This window comes from Amphiprion ocellaris, chromosome 1 (genome assembly GCF_022539595.1).
Source record: "Amphiprion ocellaris isolate individual 3 ecotype Okinawa chromosome 1, ASM2253959v1, whole genome shotgun sequence".
In the NCBI taxonomy this organism is placed as follows: domain Eukaryota; kingdom Metazoa; phylum Chordata; class Actinopteri; family Pomacentridae; genus Amphiprion; species Amphiprion ocellaris.
Window position 1 is genome coordinate 42815249 of NC_072766.1, and position 17212 is coordinate 42832460.

General features: G+C 36.8%; 1 long non-coding RNA gene across 2 annotated transcripts in view; it reads left to right on the forward strand.

Moving 5' to 3' along the window:
* Window positions 1–10821, forward strand: part of LOC118471325 (uncharacterized) — a 34292-nt gene extending 23471 nt beyond the window's left edge. The window contains exons 2-4 of one of the 2 annotated variants that reach the window (XR_008601118.1): window positions 4515–4613; window positions 7761–7821; window positions 8054–10821. This is a non-coding gene — a long non-coding RNA (uncharacterized LOC118471325). Of the gene's footprint in view, window positions 1–4514; window positions 4614–6005; window positions 7822–8053 lie in introns of those variants that run through there. The other variant, XR_008601117.1, reaches the window with a different exon arrangement.
* The last annotated feature ends 6391 nt before the right edge of the window (window positions 10822–17212 follow it).

A 17212-nucleotide genomic window follows, 5' to 3' on the forward strand; every position in this document is an offset into this window, starting at 1 on the left:
GAGTTTAAAGTTGTTTGTGATGAAAACAGCATCAAATCTTCACCTCTCAACTCCAAATTTAAACCATTTATCAGCCAGAAACGGTTCAAACTCATTTTATAAACTGATTTTATTAACTTTAAATCGTGGTCAATCAAAATCACTTCATTCATTTAAAAATTTACCAAAAATGGAGCGTTTTCAACAGAACAACAGGGAAACGTTCAGAGAGTTTTCAGGTTGAACTGCAGGCAGTGTTTTCACAGAGAGACTTAGAGGAAACCAAAGCTACTGGATGAATAAATAAATGCAGCAGAAACAGTGAACGAGGATCTAGTTGTTGGAGATCCATCCAGCATGGAGGAACATCTTCAACTGATGATGAGCAGAGACTTGAAAATGGACTAAAAACAATCCAATGGGTCAAAATTGTCATTTTGAACAGTTTGAGTCATTTTAAACCAGTTTTAAGTCATTTTGGACAGTTTTAGTTTTTCAAGTTAATTTGGACAGTTTTGAGTCATTTTGGACCATTTTTAGGTCAATTTTTGACAATTTAATGTTACTTTCATACAATTTTACATTATTCTGGACAACTTTAGACTGAGAGGACAATCAGGATGAGGAGGTTCTGGAAGACGTTTCTAGAAACGTCTTCCAGAACCTCCAGCTGGTTTCTCCTGAAGCTCCTACCATCACCAGGACCTGGATGACTGAGAACCTCCACAGAAGAATGAGGAGACAACATTAGCTCAGAGTTTAACATCTGAGGAGACATGGAGATAGAAAAACATCTACAGGATGAGGAGATAAAACCACCACAAAGACACAGGAAATGATAAACTACGACACACAAAGCAACAAAAACAAGACACAAAATGACAGAAAGTAGTCAGAAAACAACAAAAAAGGCTTTAAAAATTAAAATATTCATGCTAAAAATGATGCAAGATTTGTCCAACATTTTTGAAAAAATGATTCAAAATCATTGAATTTGACCGAAAATATTGAAAAGTTCGTCTAAAATTACATAAATCTTCCCAAAATAATTGAAAAAATAGTCTTAAAACTGATTCAAAAACGGTCATTAAAGAAAAACCTAATCTACTGGATGAATCAAATAAATGCAGCAGAAACAGTGAACAGAAGATCTAGTAGTTGGAGATCCATTCAGCATGGTGGAACATCTTTAACAGGCTGAACCAACGCTGTGGTTTCCCATGGTGCACTGGGGTAAACTGTGTTCTTCTCTCCATAAATCATCTTCAGGATCTCCAGTTTCTAAGGATCCTTCAGGGAGAACATAACTCTGTAGAACTATTGATCCATCAGATGTTCTGAGCTCATTAAACCTGACAGCTGATCAGCTGATTGATCTTCACCTGGAGGAGCTACGACTTGTTGACCTGCAGTTAAACTGGTTTCTGATCAGCTGATCTCTACTAAACTTCTAAAAGCTTCTGGTTGGAGGCGTCTGATCAGCTGATCGACTACCGTCAAACTTCAAAGGGTTCCAGAAGATCATTAATGAGCTGCGATCCCTCACCGTCGCTACGACGACAGGATGACTGATGGGGGGAAACAACCAGAAAGGTAGCGCTAACCTGTTAGTGACACAAACCAAACTAACCACCAGCTGGTTGCCATAGAAACCAACCGGTCGGTTCTGGAAGATGTTTCACTTCCTGAGAGATAAAACCTGGAAGTTAAACTGAGCTAACTAATGTGTAGCTAATGTTTATTCTAGCTGCTAATTCAGTTAACCTGAAGCATGCTAGTTAGCTAATAAGATCCTACACATCTTTTCAGTTAAGCTGCTAGCTAACGTGTTGTAAACTTCAACAGCTAACTGGAACTATTTGCTCTGTAGCATGAAGGCTAATTCTGTGAAACTTCACTATTTTGGCAGCTAAATTATTAAAGCGAACCATCAGCTAATCTGTAAATAATGTAAACCTTCTTTAGCTGATAAATTAGCTAAGCTAAAGCATACCAGTAACAAACTAGAATTTATGTATTTTAACAAATAAAAGGTTGACTAATTTGGACCAAAGCATTCTAGCTGCTAACCAGAGCTGTTAGCTCTGAAGCATGGTGGCTAATTCCTTAAAGCATGATTGTTGTAGAGGTTAAACTGTACTGTTAGCTAATCTATAAACAATGTAAACCTATTTTAGCCTCTAAACTATCTAAGAATACTATTAAACCTGTATGTTTTACTTGTTAAACTGAACAAACTAATGCTAAATTAGCTAACCTTTAGCATGCTAGTTATCTAATGGGATCCTACACATTCTTTCAGCTAACTTGTAATAAAGTTCGATATCTAATAAATGGAACTATTAGCTCTGTAGCATGAAGGCTAATTCAGTGAAACTTGACACTTTTAGCAGCTAAATTGTTAAACTGAACTAGTATCTAAAGTTAGCTTGTTCTAAACTAAACATTCACTAGCCTTTATATCTTAGCGCTTCTGTTTTAGCCTCTATAGCCTGAATTATTCTCTAATCTGAATTAAAGTGCTGGTTTGTTGTTTCACAGTTAAAGCTTCAATTCAATATTTATCTTGTATTCTGTCTTTTCCTTGGAGTCAGACGGGAACAGTATAAAAGATTTAATCACTGAGTTATTTACATAAATCTGACGTGATTAATTCATCATGCAGCAGGACTGAGAGTCCAAACAGACTGAAGCTGCTCCATCAGATCCAAACTCGCCTCATTTACATGTCGTGTTTTGTTTTGCGTTAGCGTCCCGGAGCGCTGCTGCTAAGCTAAGCTAAGCTCAGAGCCTCGGAGCCTTCAGGCCGATCACCAAGAACACAATCTGTCGCCGAGCAAAGAGCGTCTGCCAGCATCTGAATAAATCATCTGTCTCCGTTAGAGGTGAAGCTGTTTGATTTCATGTGTGACCCAAATAACAGGCTTCCTCTGATAGAGCTGCTGTCAACACGCCACTGACACACTTAGCACACGTGTGGTTTTACACATAGATTCATCAGAATAATGTTTAATTAACTCTCTGAATAATTACAGTTTTATTTGTTTTTAGCTGAGGCTTCATTGTTTCCATGAAAGGTTTGGCAGGAACAAGAATTTGAGCATAAAAAAGATTTTAGAAAACAGAAAAGACAAACAATAAAATCCCAGAAAAACACTGAATTACTAGAAATTAAACCTGAGATGATATTTAAAGTTTATTTGTTGACCTGCGTCACAGAGAACTGACAGTTTTCACGTCTTCAACAGACCTAGTTTTAACATTTTTAAATTATTCAGAATCAGCTTTAATATCAAGTATGTCAAGCATGAAGACAACATACAAGGAGTTTGGTTTCAGCTGTAGCTACAGAAGTAAAAATTAGCAAGGCCCAGACTCACTGGAAACCATGACTCATCTCGCAAGCAAACACTTTATGTGAATTTAGCCACTATTAGCATTTAATACATAGTGAACAGTTATATTAGCATGTAGTCTAACCCAGTCTAACTAGTGTCTTACTGTCACACTGAAGTCCAGCTGTCATCCACATGAGTGAGGTCTAATAAGATCAGCTCCCTCAGGGGGGTGTTTTACCTCGTATCTGTAGCAGCATAGACTGTACAGGACATGACGTCTACATGGTGCATTCAAAGCACTCGGACATCGGAGTTTCACTCGTTATTCGTCTTTCCTGGACTTTCACTCTTTAGGCCACAAACTTTCATATACATATTTTTGAATTAGATCATTCAGAACTGGGGTGGCAGCCGGGGTGGCAAGGCATCTTCTAGGGGTGGCAGTTGCTACCCTATGCCACCCCAGTAGATCCGCCCCTGGTATCATGTGACTAAAACAGACAGAAAAGAAGACATGGAGTGTCTAAAAGCTGTTTTTGGCAGTACAATGCCATAGCTATTGATGGAAGAATTGAAATGATTTTGGTTATTATCAAGAAAACCACGGAGAATGTTGAGATATCAGCTCTGAAATGAAACTCTTATGAGCTATTTTTGTTGTTATCATTATATTTGTCCAAACAAATGTACCTTTAGTGGTACCAGGCATTAAAATGAATAAGAAACTGAAGAAAAAAAGAATGACCTAATCATTTTATCCCTGACTCTATAGTGTGTATATATAATGTATATTCACCATATGTTTAGAGTATATTAAGTGTATATTTAGTGTATATTTAGAGTATATTTAGTGTATATTTAATGTATATTTAATGTATATTTAGAGCATATATAGTGTATATTTAGAGTATATTTAATGTGTATTTAGTGTGTATTTAGTGTATATTTAATGTATATTTAGAGCATATATAGTGTGTATTTAGAGTATATTTAATGTATATTTAGCATGTATTTAGTGTGTATTTAGTGTACATTTAATGTATATTTAGAGCATATATAGTGTGTATTTAGAGTATATTTAGAGTACATTTGGAGTATATTTCAGGTCTAAATCCTGTCTTCTCGGCTGGTAAACTTCTGGTCTTGTATGTGCAGAATGTTTCATCTCAAACAGCCTCTCTGTGTTTTCGCCTCCAGCTTTTCTTCTCCTGCAGCGACGTCTTTTGATTTACGGCCGTTCAGGAATCTTATCTGGGGCAGTAAAGTCACACCTCTCGACACTTCAAAGCCTCTCAGGTGAGAACGGCTCAGAGTTCAGAGATGAGCAGATAGCCGAGGCGTCGTAGATTACCATCGCAGGAAAGAAGCCGAACGCCGCTGCAGCTGGGAGAAGAGGTCGGCCTCGGGCTTCAGAGGAGTTCTAACAGGAAAAGCAGCTTCCAGAAGGAGCAGACGGAGGTCAACCACCACCTCAGGAAACACCAGAGGACCTGAAACATTCCCACAGCTACAGTCTCTGATGGAAGTCTGTAAAATCAGAGGCTTTACAGGAGATAATCTGCTCTTTATCTACCAATCAACATCTGCTGCAGCCATCTATCCACAGAAAACTTAGAGTTTAACAAGCTGCTCTGCATTAAAAGGAGATATATTAGTTCAACAACCTGCAGGAACTCTCAATAAAGAGAGAGGACCACAATGCTAATAATGCTAATAATGCTAATGGAATCTGTTCACACTTTAAATTCATCCAAAACATTCCCAAAATCACCTGCTGCTGCCACCAGCTGTTGTATCATAACAAACTGATAATAAGAAAAGACAGAAAATGACAAAAATGAAACAGAAAACAACAGAAACAAAACAGAATACGACAAAAACAAGACACAAAACGACAAAAATGAGACATAAAATGACAAAAACGAGACTGAAAACAACAAAAATTACAAAAATAGTACAAAAAACGACAGAAACGAGACATAAAACTTTGGATTATTTGGTATTTGACCTAAATGTCGTCCAGCTGTGGAATGACTCTTATATATGAATACTGACATCAGTCTAGTCGATAGAAACTGTCTTTAACCGTCATCTAGGCTGGAGGTTTTTTTGTGGTTTTTAGTCGACCAGCAGCTCGTCGTTCCTCCACTTCTTTTCTTGGTCTTTAGTGTGTTTTGTGTGTTTTACGGCCGTTGTGCACCTGCAGCCGTCCTCCAGGACACTCCGAGGCTGAACACGTCCAGATCAGGCCTCATTTAACGGATCTCCTCCTCCAGAGCCTCAAAGACTCGACGGCGGCTGGAAAAGCTCCTCGCTGGTTTCTGCTGCTGGAGGCTGAAGACAAAAAGGGGAGGAGACGCCAGCCAAGCCTTTGTGTTCCTCTCAGGAGCTAATTCACATCTGACTCCTCTTAATGCACTCCAGAGACTCTTTCAGTCGTAGAGTTTGCATTCAGATGGCGTGTTTGTAGCGTTTTAATCACGGCCTCTTTCTAACGTCTAATTGAAAGAAGACTCCTTAAAGAGCGGAGCATCAACCTGCTCTGGATGACTGAAGTCTGAGCTTTAATGTGTTCGCTGCTCGCTTTGACAGCAATTTAACACAAAAGAAACTAAGAGAAATGTTTCGCAGAATGAGGTTAACGAGTGCTGGATGAAGCACGGTGGTGGCATCATCATAACATGCTGCCTCTGGAGCTCAGCATTTTGTGATGGCAAAATGTTGAGATCCAGAGGCAACATGTTATGATGATGCCACCACCATGCTTCCAAATCCGTCAAGGTCACTTCCATCATTCCAACTGAAGACCAGGAAATGTTGAAAATTTGACCCTAAACGTTTCAGTAAATCAACAAAAGAGCAACTTAAAACCATCTGAGCTCCAGAACCCACTCCAAAAGACATGATTTATCAATGGTAAATACAGAAAGAATCATCAGATACTCAGCTTTCCGGGAGTCCTTGTTGTGCAAGGTACATCTGAAAATTTAAATTCTAGCTTAAAATAGCGAAATTTCATCACAGTCACTGTTTTCTACACGGTTTAATTGTTTGCTTCTTGAATCTTAGAAGGTCTTTATTCTGAATTTATTCTCCATTTTCTACATATTTAGTACCAAATTACACTTATTCAAAAAAAACGTATGAAATAATTGTAAAAGTTCAGATTGCTAAATAAAGATTAGCTACACATTTTATTTCAGATTTCACTGCAGAAACAGTTGAATTTGTGTTAGCATTTGAAAAAAGCTGTTTTTAATTTAGCGGTTTGGAATAGCAACTAAACTAGCTTAGTTCAGGATTGCTAACAGGTCTGTTTAGCAGCTAAAATGTTACCCGTGATGTTAAATAATCAGAATCATGATGGGAGCTAACATAGGCTAGGTCTTTAGATTAACTAACACTACAGTTTAGTAGCTAAAAGAGCTTTGTTGATTTTAATGCTAGTTTTGTTCAAGTTAGCTACCTTTCAAAACTGAGATTCTTTGGTTAGCTAAGGCTAGCCGCCAAAGTCTTGTTTAGTTTGGTTAGGAGGCCTGTGTAGAAGCTAAAATCTGTTAGCTAACTTTACAATTCAGCTGAGCAGCTAATATTGTTTGGTCCGGTGAGCTAAGAGACGTGCTTAGAAGCTACAACGTTTTAGTTCATTTTAATAAAGGCTTCGGTATAGCAGCTAAAATTGTATTTTTCAGTTCAGTTAACAGCACGGTTTGGCAGCTAAACAAATTTCTTTAATTTGCTTTGTTTTGCAATTTTTGCTCAAGTTTTGCTCATATGAAAGTAGCTAAAGTTTTGCAGCTAAATTTGATAAGCTAACAGGACACAGCAGCAGAAATGTTCTTTTGACAGCTAGCTGCTAAAATAACTCTGCTGATTTTAGCTAATGGTGCAGTTTAGCAGGCAGAAGTCCGATTGACCTCATAAATACATGTTCAGGTTAGCCAACAGTTCATTTTCAAAGCTAAAACTGTTTAGTTCAGCCTAACAGGTATAGTTAGCTGTTAACTAAGAGTTTTGTTCAGCAGCTAAGACGTTTTGTTTTGACTAGCTAGCAGGTTAGTTTAGCTGGAAACAGTTTGCTTGGTTCAGTTTAGCAGATAAAACTGTTTATATCATTTTAGCTAACAGTTTAGCAAATAGCTCAGTTTAATTGAAGTTAACAGTTTAGTTTAGTCGACAGAACAGTTTTCCTGGTTTAGTTCAACCAGTCGAGTTGTGGTTAGCTAACAGTTGGCCGATGCAATGATTGAACTAATATTTCGGTTAAACTCGGTTCTTGAACAGTTTAGTTTCAGGAGAACTTTTCTTGGTGGTTCTAGAAACAGTTTAGTTTTAGCTAACTGTTCTTTGTTGTTCTTCTAAATGACTAACAGTTTATTTTAGCTTAAATCTGGAGACACAAAATCTTCTCACATTTGATATTTTCCTTAATTTTAAACACAGATCTGGGCGTATGAGCTGAGTTCTAACCATCCATGGAGCGTTTTGGTGTCTAAGTGTGTCGGTGAGTCAATATTAATTGTTGGGAAATTATCTCAGCGCCTCTTTGTTCCCGCTGAAGCTTTCTTTGGAGTCCTCCGTGAAAATGGGTAAAACTAACAGAGCTGCTCCAGCAGTGTTTGCTCACATCCATTCAGGCCGACACAAAGCTCGGTTCAATCACTCTCTTCCACCAGAGCAGCTCTGGTTTTGTTGGGGCTAAATAAACTACCGGAGCGTCTCTTTCTTTCTTTCAGCCTCCTCCAGCTTTTATTTCACGGCTGCCCTCGGCCTCAATGGGGTGTCAGCCGCAGAAAGTCCTGATCGCTCGCCGGGATTCAGCCGCCGTCCGGCCGCTGACAGCTTCCAGAAGGACCACACACGACCACGTCCTCCCGCCCAATCGCTCTGCTGCCGGCCTTTTTGTGGAGCTTCGCTTTTCTCTCGCAGCTTTTCACCCTCGAGGACTTCCAAACAGATTTCAAGCCTGAGTGTTGGAGCTGTCGAGAGCCGGACGATGAAAACTTTTCATTCTGTCAGAAACATTAGAAAGGTTCAGGGTTTTATTAGCTCCAGAGGCTAGGTTAAAGCAGCTGTACATAAACTAAATGTAAATTTTAAAAAAATAGAAGAAAAATAAACAGTAATATAAATAAATTGTAAATAAATTCACCAACAATACATGCTTAAAACCAAGAAATATATAGAATTCTGAAGGACTTTAAAAATAAAAAATGCCACAACAATCCGTAAAACTCTGTTTTTCTGAGACTGTTAAATAATTGGGTTAATTAGTATTTTTTCTAATATATAAAGTCTTAATCCTATTATTTAAATCACAGATAAATTTACATAATATTGTAGGGATAATATTTCAATTAGGTTGGGAAATGTACATAATATTATAGCTTCTTAGACATAATATTTAAATGACTTAAATTTACATTAGTTATGTTGTAGGGTCTTTAAATTAGACTAATTTGCATAAATTGTAAAATTGTAGGGTCTGAACATTTATATTTCAATCATGTAAATTTACAGAATAATGTTGTAAAATATTTTAATGATATTGTGTTTTTTTAGACATATTTAAATGAGCTCAATCCACCCAATTAGTGATGTTGTAGGGTCTTTCCTTTAATATTTAAATTAGCTAAATTTGCATAATTAATAATATTGCCAGGTCTTCACTTTAACATTTCAGTTAGTCCGGTGAATTAACATAATATTGTAGTTTCTTAGACATTTTATTTAAATTAGATCAATTTCCATAATTAGTGATATTGTAGGGCCTTAACTTTAATATTTAAATTAAATAAATTTGCATAATTAATATCATACAGATCATGACCTTTATATTTACATTAGTCTGAATAATTTACATAATAAAATTGTAAAATACTATCATGATATTTTGGTTTCTTAGACATTACATCTAAAGATCAATTTACAGAATTTGTGACATTGTAATACCTTATTTTTAATATTTAAATTAGATACATTGGCATAATTAATACAGGTGTAGTAGTAGTTAATTTTAATATTTCAATTAGTCCGGTAAATTTACATATTAATATTATGGTTTCTTAGACATATTAAATGAGATAAATTTACAGAAATAGAGAGATTGTAGGGTCTTTAAATTAGACAAATTTGCATAAATTATAATATTGTAGGGTCTTAACATTAATGTTTAAATTAGTCGTGTAAATTTACAGAATACTGTAAAATATTTTAGTGATTTTTTAAGCATTATTTTTAAAGGACCTAAATTCACCCAATTAGTGATGTTGTAGGGTCTTAATTTTAATATTTAAATTAGATAACTTTGCATAATTAATCATATTCATAGGGTCCTAACTTTAACATTTCAATTAGTCCAGTAAATTTACATAAATTATATTGTCTGAGTTCACAGATCCACGTAGAAATCAGCTGATTTTCTCCTCAGTGCAGTTCTTCCTCTAACCAGAGAGTCGCCCCCTGGTGGCCGGCAGACAGAACGCAGCTTTAAGGTTGATTTTAGTCTTTTCCATTAATGTTTCCCAACAAATCTGACTAAAACAGGTGTGGAAGCTCAGCTGGAGTTTTTATTCTGGAGCACAAAGATGTAGAAAAACATCCAGACTAACCGAAAGATGAAGTTTTAAATTAAAACCGAACATCGGAGTGATCAGAATGACAGATTTAATTAGATGTTTCCAAACTGTCATGTTTAGGTAGATGGAAAACAGAGTTCACTAAAAGGTGGTTCCAAGAGGCAAAGTTTCATTTCCTGTCTTGTTTTTACTGATTTCTGTTATTTTCTGTCACCTCATTTTCCGTCGCTGCTTTCATTCATTTTATTTCATCATTTTTCATGGTGTCTGGTCCCTGTTTCTTGTTATCTTCTGTCATTTTCAGTCATCGTTTTGTTTTGTGCTGTTTTCTGTGAATTTTAATTTGTTTTCTGTCACTAATTTGTTGTTTTCAGTTGCTGTTTTGTCATTTTCTGTCACTGTTTTCTGTAGTTGTCAGTTGTTTTGTGTTGGGTTTTTTGTTTTGTGTCATCTTCTGTCATTAATTTGTTGTTTTCCGTCACTGTCTGGTTTCACTTCCTGTTGTTTTTGTTGCTGTTTTTCTCTCATTTTCAGTCGTTTTGCATTGCAGTTTTTTGTTGTTTTTTTGTTGTTTTTATTGTCTGTCACTGTTTTCAGTCGCTGTTTTTGTCCTTGTCTGTTGTCCTTTTCTGTCGTCGTTTTCTGTGGTTTTCAGCCACTGTTTGATGTCCCTTCCTGTTGTTTTTTGTGTTTTGTGTCATCGTCTGTCATTAATTTGCAGTTTTCAGTCGCTGTTTTGTGTCGTTCTGTGCGGTTTACTGTCATTTGTTTTGTGTTATTGCAGTTTTCTGTGGTTTTGCGCTATTTTGTCCTTTTTTTGTCGTCGTTTTCAGTGGTTTTTAGGCTGATGTCACTTCCTGTTGTTTTTGGTCGCTGTTTTTCTGTCATTTTCAGTCTATTTCCACGTAAATAAACCCGATTCTAGACGTAGATCAATAATGCAGTTTATTAAATGTTCGTTCAAGCAGCTGATTTGTGTAGAAATCTTTTATTTTCTCTGTAAATCTGCATGAAGTTTGTCCTTTATACAGTTTAGTCGTCGTTTCTCTGAATCTCTAAACCATAAATCCACCAGAATGATCCTCTAGAGCTGCTTTCATGTTGAAGGTGGATGTTCTCTTCTTCTGAAGATGTTTTTCTAAATGTTTAGATCTTCTAGAATCGTCCACGTGGTTCAGGTTCTTCTGCTGTCAGACGTGTTTTATGGAGGCCAGTAAAACATTTTAGTGCAGCTCTTATTAAAGCAGCCGATCGTATCTGTCAGCGGAGACGTTCTCTTTCCTCCCAGACATATTTTATCCTAATCAGCCGGGGCTAGCGGGGCCTTGTACACATCATTGGCTTTTCCTGCTCGGTTACGTCCTGAAGGTCGGAGTTCCTGCAGCCTTTTATGGATGTTTAACTTTTAGGAAGATCGGAGGCCACACCTCGTTTATTTCCAGCAGACAGGTCCTTAGAATAAAAACAGATTAGTACAAGATCTCCGAGGAAAAACGACACTCAGGTCAGAATCAGGAGGAAAAACATCTGATTTCTAACATTATATATCATGAAATGAAGGAGAAGATATGTGCTGAGAGAAAATGCAAAAATCTGGATCTGGTTTCTGTCGTTTTCAGTCACTGTTTTCTGTTGTTTTTAGTTGCTTATTTGTGTCTTTTTCAGTCACTGTTTTGTGTCCTTCAGTCACTTTCAGTTGCAACATAAATCAGAGAAAACAAAAATGACAGAACATTGCACATTAAAATGACAAAATAAGTGGCTTCTGTTGCTTTCAGCTGCTATTTTGTTTAGTTTTTTTATATTCTGATATGACTGACAGAACACCTCGTATTAAAATGACAAAAGTAAAGCAACCGAATGGACAGAAAACACATTTATGTGTTTTCTGTCCATTCAGTCGCTTTACTTTTGTCATTTTAACAGAGGAAAACTGGACTTTAAACATCTGTTTTTTGCGCCCAAAACTAACAAAAATTATTTAGATTTATTTCCACCGTCAGACAGTCGAGTCCATTAGAATAAAAACAGATTTCTGTCATTTTCAGCTGCTGTTTTCTTTCCTTGGTTTCTGGTGTTTTTAGTTGCTCAGTTGGGTAGTTTTCTGTCATTTTCAGTCACTGTTTTGTGTCCTTTGGTTACCTTTAGTTGTTGTTTTCTTTAGTTTTTCTTATTTCTAGTCAAGACTTTGTGTCTTTTTTTTGTTTATTTTTACTCTTTGATCATTTTCAGTTGCTATTTTATATCATTTTTGGTCACTGTTTCCTGACGTTTTCTGTTGTTTTCAACACTGTTCTCTATAGTTTTTTGTCATTTTCATTCACTGTTTTCAGTCGCTGTTTTCTGGTGTTTTTAGTTGCTTATTTGTGTGCTTTTCTGTTGTTTTCAGTCATTGTTTTGTGTGCTTTTCTGTCAATCTTGTATCATATCGTGTCACTTATTTCTGTTGATTTCAAATTTCAGTTTTTTGTTTTCTGTCATTTTCATTTGTGGTTTTCTTTTGTTTTAGTCACTGCTTTCTCTTGACAAAACCTGAAGTAAATATCAATGTTGTTGATGCTAATGCTAATGGTAACGATAACCATAAAAATCTAATTAAAATTAATACCACTATTTCAACTGAGCGAAGAAACAGGACAATTAAATGTGGTCTGTTAAATATTAGATCTCTCTCGTCTAAATCTCTGTTAGTAAATGATTTGATAACTGATAACCAGATTGATTTGTTCTGTTTGACTGAAACCTGGTTGCAGCAGGAAGAATATGTTAGTCTAAATGAATCAACTCCTACTAGTCATACTAACTGTCATGTTCCTCGAATCACGGGCCGAGGAGGAGGAGTGGCAGCAATTTACCTCTCTAGCTTAAAAATGAACCAGAGACCTAAACCTAGTTACAGTTCATTTGAAAATCTTACTCTCAGTCTCTCTCATCCAGATTTAAAACCTCAGAAACCAGTGTTATTTGTTGTTGTATATCGTCTTCCTGCTCCTTACTCTGAGTTTTTATCTTAATTCTCAGACTTTTTATCTGATTTAGTGCTCAGCTCAGATAAAGTCATTATTGTGGGTGACTTCAACATTCATGTTGACGTGGACAGTGACAGCCTTACGACTGCTTTTAATTCAATATTAGACTCAATTGGGTTTTCTCAACATGTAAATAAACCAACTCATAGTTTTAATCATACCCTTGACCTCGTTCTGACTTATGGCATAGAAATCAAACATTTAACAGTATTTCCCCGGAACCCTCTTCTTTCTGACCATTTTATGATAACATTTCAATTTACAACAATAGATTGTATAGGAGTTAAGAATAAATATCATTACAGTAGATGTCTGTCTCACAATTCGGTGACTAAATTTAAGGAAATAATACCCTCTCTATTTAGTCCAGCACCACTTACTGATATAATGGAAGGGAAATATTATAATTTTACCCCCACAGAAGTGGATTATATTGTTAATAATGCTGCAGCCTCACTGCGTACAACACTTGATAGTGTTGCACCTGTAAAAAAGAAAGTTCTATCTCAGAGAGGACCTGCTCCTTGGTATAATTCCCAGCTGCGGACTTTAAAGCAGGCGTCCCGAAAGCTGGAAAGGAAGTGGTACTCCACTAATTTAGAGGAAGTTTATGTAGCTTGGAAAAAAAGTCTAGTAATTTATAAAAAAGCTCTTCGTAATGCCAGGACAACATATTATTCATCTTTAATAGAGGAAAACAAGAACAACCCCAGGTTTCTCTTCAGCACTGTAGCCAGGCTGACAAAGAGTCAGAGCTCTGTTGAAACTTGTATTCCTTTAGCTTTGAGCAGTAACAACTTCATGAGCTTCTTTACAAATAAAATTATTATGATTAGAGAAAAAATTAATCTGGCCCTTCCTGCAAATGTCACAGATGTATCATCGAGTACAGACACTTTAGAATTGGCTGTAAGACCAGATGGATATTTAGAATTTTTCACCCCCATACATCTCTCTGAACTAATTTCAATAGTTTCTACATCCAAACCATCAACATGTCTTTTAGATCCTATCCCAACTAGACTGTTCAAGGAGGCTTTACCTTTAATTAATTCCTCAATGTTAGATCTGATTAATCTCTCTCTAGTAACAGGTTATGTACCACAGGCTTTTAAGGTTGCTGTAATCAAACCTTTACTTAAAAAGCCCACTCTAGATCCAGATGTTTTAGCCAACTATAGACCAATTTCCAACCTCCCATTTCTCTCTAAAATTCTGGAAAGAACAGTTGCAAATCAATTATATGAACATTTACAAAGGAATAGCCTGTTTGAAGAGTTTCAGTCAGGCTTCAGAGTGCATCATAGCACAGAAACAGCTCTGGTGAAAGTTACTAATGACCTTCTCATAGCGTCAGATAATGGACTGGTCTCTATACTTATTTTATTGGACCTTAGTGCAGCATTCGATACAATCGACCACAAACTTTTATTACAGCGACTAGAACATTGTATTGGCATTAAAGGGACAGCACTGGACTGGTTTAAATCCTACTTATCAGACAGGTTCCAGTTTGTGCATGTCAACAATGACTCTTCTGAGCATACTAGGGTTAATCATGGAGTTCCTCAGGGTTCTGTCTTAGGACCAATACTGTTCACATTATACATGCTTCCCTTAGGCAACATTATTAGGAAGCACTGTATTAATTTCCATTGTTATGCTGACGACACTCAATTGTATTTATCTATGAAGCCAAATGAAACTAATCAGCTAGCTAGACTGCAAGATTGTCTTAAGGACATAAAGACCTGGATGACCTATAATTTCTTACTACTAAATTCAGACAAGACTGAAGTCATTGTATTTGGCCCCAAACATCTTAGAGAATTGCTTTCAAAGCATATAGTTACTCTGGATGGCATTACATTGGCCTCCAGTACTACTGTGAGGAACCTCGGTGTTATCTTTGACCAGGACATGTCCTTTAACTCGCACATAAAACAAATCTGTAGGACTTCCTTTTTCCACCTGAGAAATATTGTGAAAATCAGGAACATCCTGTCTCAGAGTGATGCAGAAAAACTAGTCCATGCATTTGTTACTTCTAGGCTTGACTACTGTAATTCCTTATTATCAGGTTGTCCCAATAGCTCTCTGAAACATCTACAGCTGATCCAAAACGCTGCAGCCAGAGTACTGACGGGAGTTAGCAAGAGAGATCATATTTCTCCTATATTGGTTCCTCTTCATTGGCTCCCTGTTAAATCTAGAATAGAATTCAAAATCCTTCTTCTGACATATAAAGCTCTTAACAACCAATCTCCATCATATCTTAAAGATCTGATAGTACCATATTACCCTAGCAGAACTCTTCGCTCTCAGACTGCAGGCTTACTTGTTGTTCCTAGAATCTCTAAAAGTAGAATGGGAGGCAGAGCCTTCAGTTATCAGGCACCTCTCCTGTGGAACCAGCTCCCAGTTTGGGTTCGGGAGGCGGACACCCTCTCTACTTTTAAGACCAGGCTTAAAACCTTCCTTTTCGACAAAGCTTATAGTTAGGGCTGACTGGGTGACCCTGACGGGGTGAGCTGGTGTTTTCATTTGCACAACTGACTTCCCCTCTTGACGTCCCTTTAGTTTGCCCCTAGTTATGCTGCTATAGGCCTAGGCTGCTGGGGAACCTCTCTGGATGCACTGAGCCCTTCTCTAACTACCTATGTATTTACTATATATACCATTATTGCATTACATTCACTCTGTTTCTTTCTGTGTCCTTTCTCCGAGTGTCCCTGGTCCCAGAGCTGGATGCTGGATGCTTCAGATGTGTGGCTGTGTTTTATGGTCCTTGTGTCCCACCCCCCACCTCTCTATCGCTACCCCTCTATCTGTATCCCTCTATCTCTACCTCTACCCCTCTATCTCTACCCCTCTATCTGTATCCCTCTATCTCTACCTCTACCCCTCTATCTCTATCTCTCTACCTCTTCTGTCCCTCTCAACCCGCCCGGCCAGCAGGCAGATGGGTCCCCCCACATTAGAGCCGGGTTCTGCTCGAGGTTTTTTTCCCTGTTAAAAGGGTGTTTTCCTTGCCACTGTCGCCTTTTGGCTTGCTCTGGGGGTCAGGCATATGGGTTCTGTAAAGCGTCTCGAGACAATTTGACTGTAATTGGCGCTATATAAATAAAATTGAAATTGAAAAAAATTAATGCTAACGCTAATGCTAGGTTAGCGGTACCTGAAGAAAAAGTGGTTATGTTTAATTATAGATTAAAGAGGCAAAACACGAAGACATTAGTCCATGAAATTGTGTTTTAATGACAAAAACTGAAGTAAATATCAATGTTGTTGATGCTGATGCTAACGCTAATGCTAATGCTAATGCTAATCTTAGGTTAGGCATTAGCATTAGCATCAATTTGTGGTTCTTTTCTGGCATTTTAATTCATTGTTTTCTGTGGTTTTTCCTTTCTCTTTTATTTCCTGTTTTCTTTTGCTTTTAGCTGCTGCTTTCTCTTCCTGTTTTTTGTCCATTTATTTCTGTTTTCTATCATTTCCAGTCACTGTTTTTTGCCGTTATGACATTTTTAGCTGCTGTATGTGACAGAAAATTATAGAAAACAGAACTAAATGGACAAAAAAACAGGAAGATAAAGTAGTGACTGAAAACAAAAGATAGCCAAAAATGAAAACAACAGAAAATAGCTACAAATTGACGTTAATGCTAATGCCTAACCTCGTATTAGAATTAGTGTTAGCATTAGCATTAACAACAGTGATATTTACTTCAGTTTTTGTCTTGAAAACACAATTTTATGGACTAATGTCTTTGTGTTTTGCTTTTTTAATCTAAAATTGAACATAAGCACTTTTTCTGCAGGTACCGCTAACCTAGCATTAGCATTAGTATTACCGTTAGCATTAGCATCAACAGCATTGATATTTACTTCAGTTTTTGTCAAGAGAAAGAAGTCACTAAAAACAAAACATAAATTTAAAATGACAAAAAACGGCAAAAACATCAAACTGTGAATTAAAATGACTAAAAAACAGCAACAGAAATCAGTAACAAAACAATAGAGAACAGTGAGTTAAAACAACAAAAAGCTTCAACTGAAAATGACAGAAAACAGCAATGACTTGACAAAAAAACAACCAGGGAAAGCAGTGACTAAAAGCAAAAGAAGACAGCAGATGAAATCAACCATAAACAAAAGAGAGCAGAATTTAAAACAACTAAAAACAGCAAAAACAACAGCTAAAAACGACAGAACATTTAGAACCTCTTCAACTTTGAAGAGTTATGGTTTTAAGGTGTGTAGACAGGAAGTTGAAGAGATTCTAGATG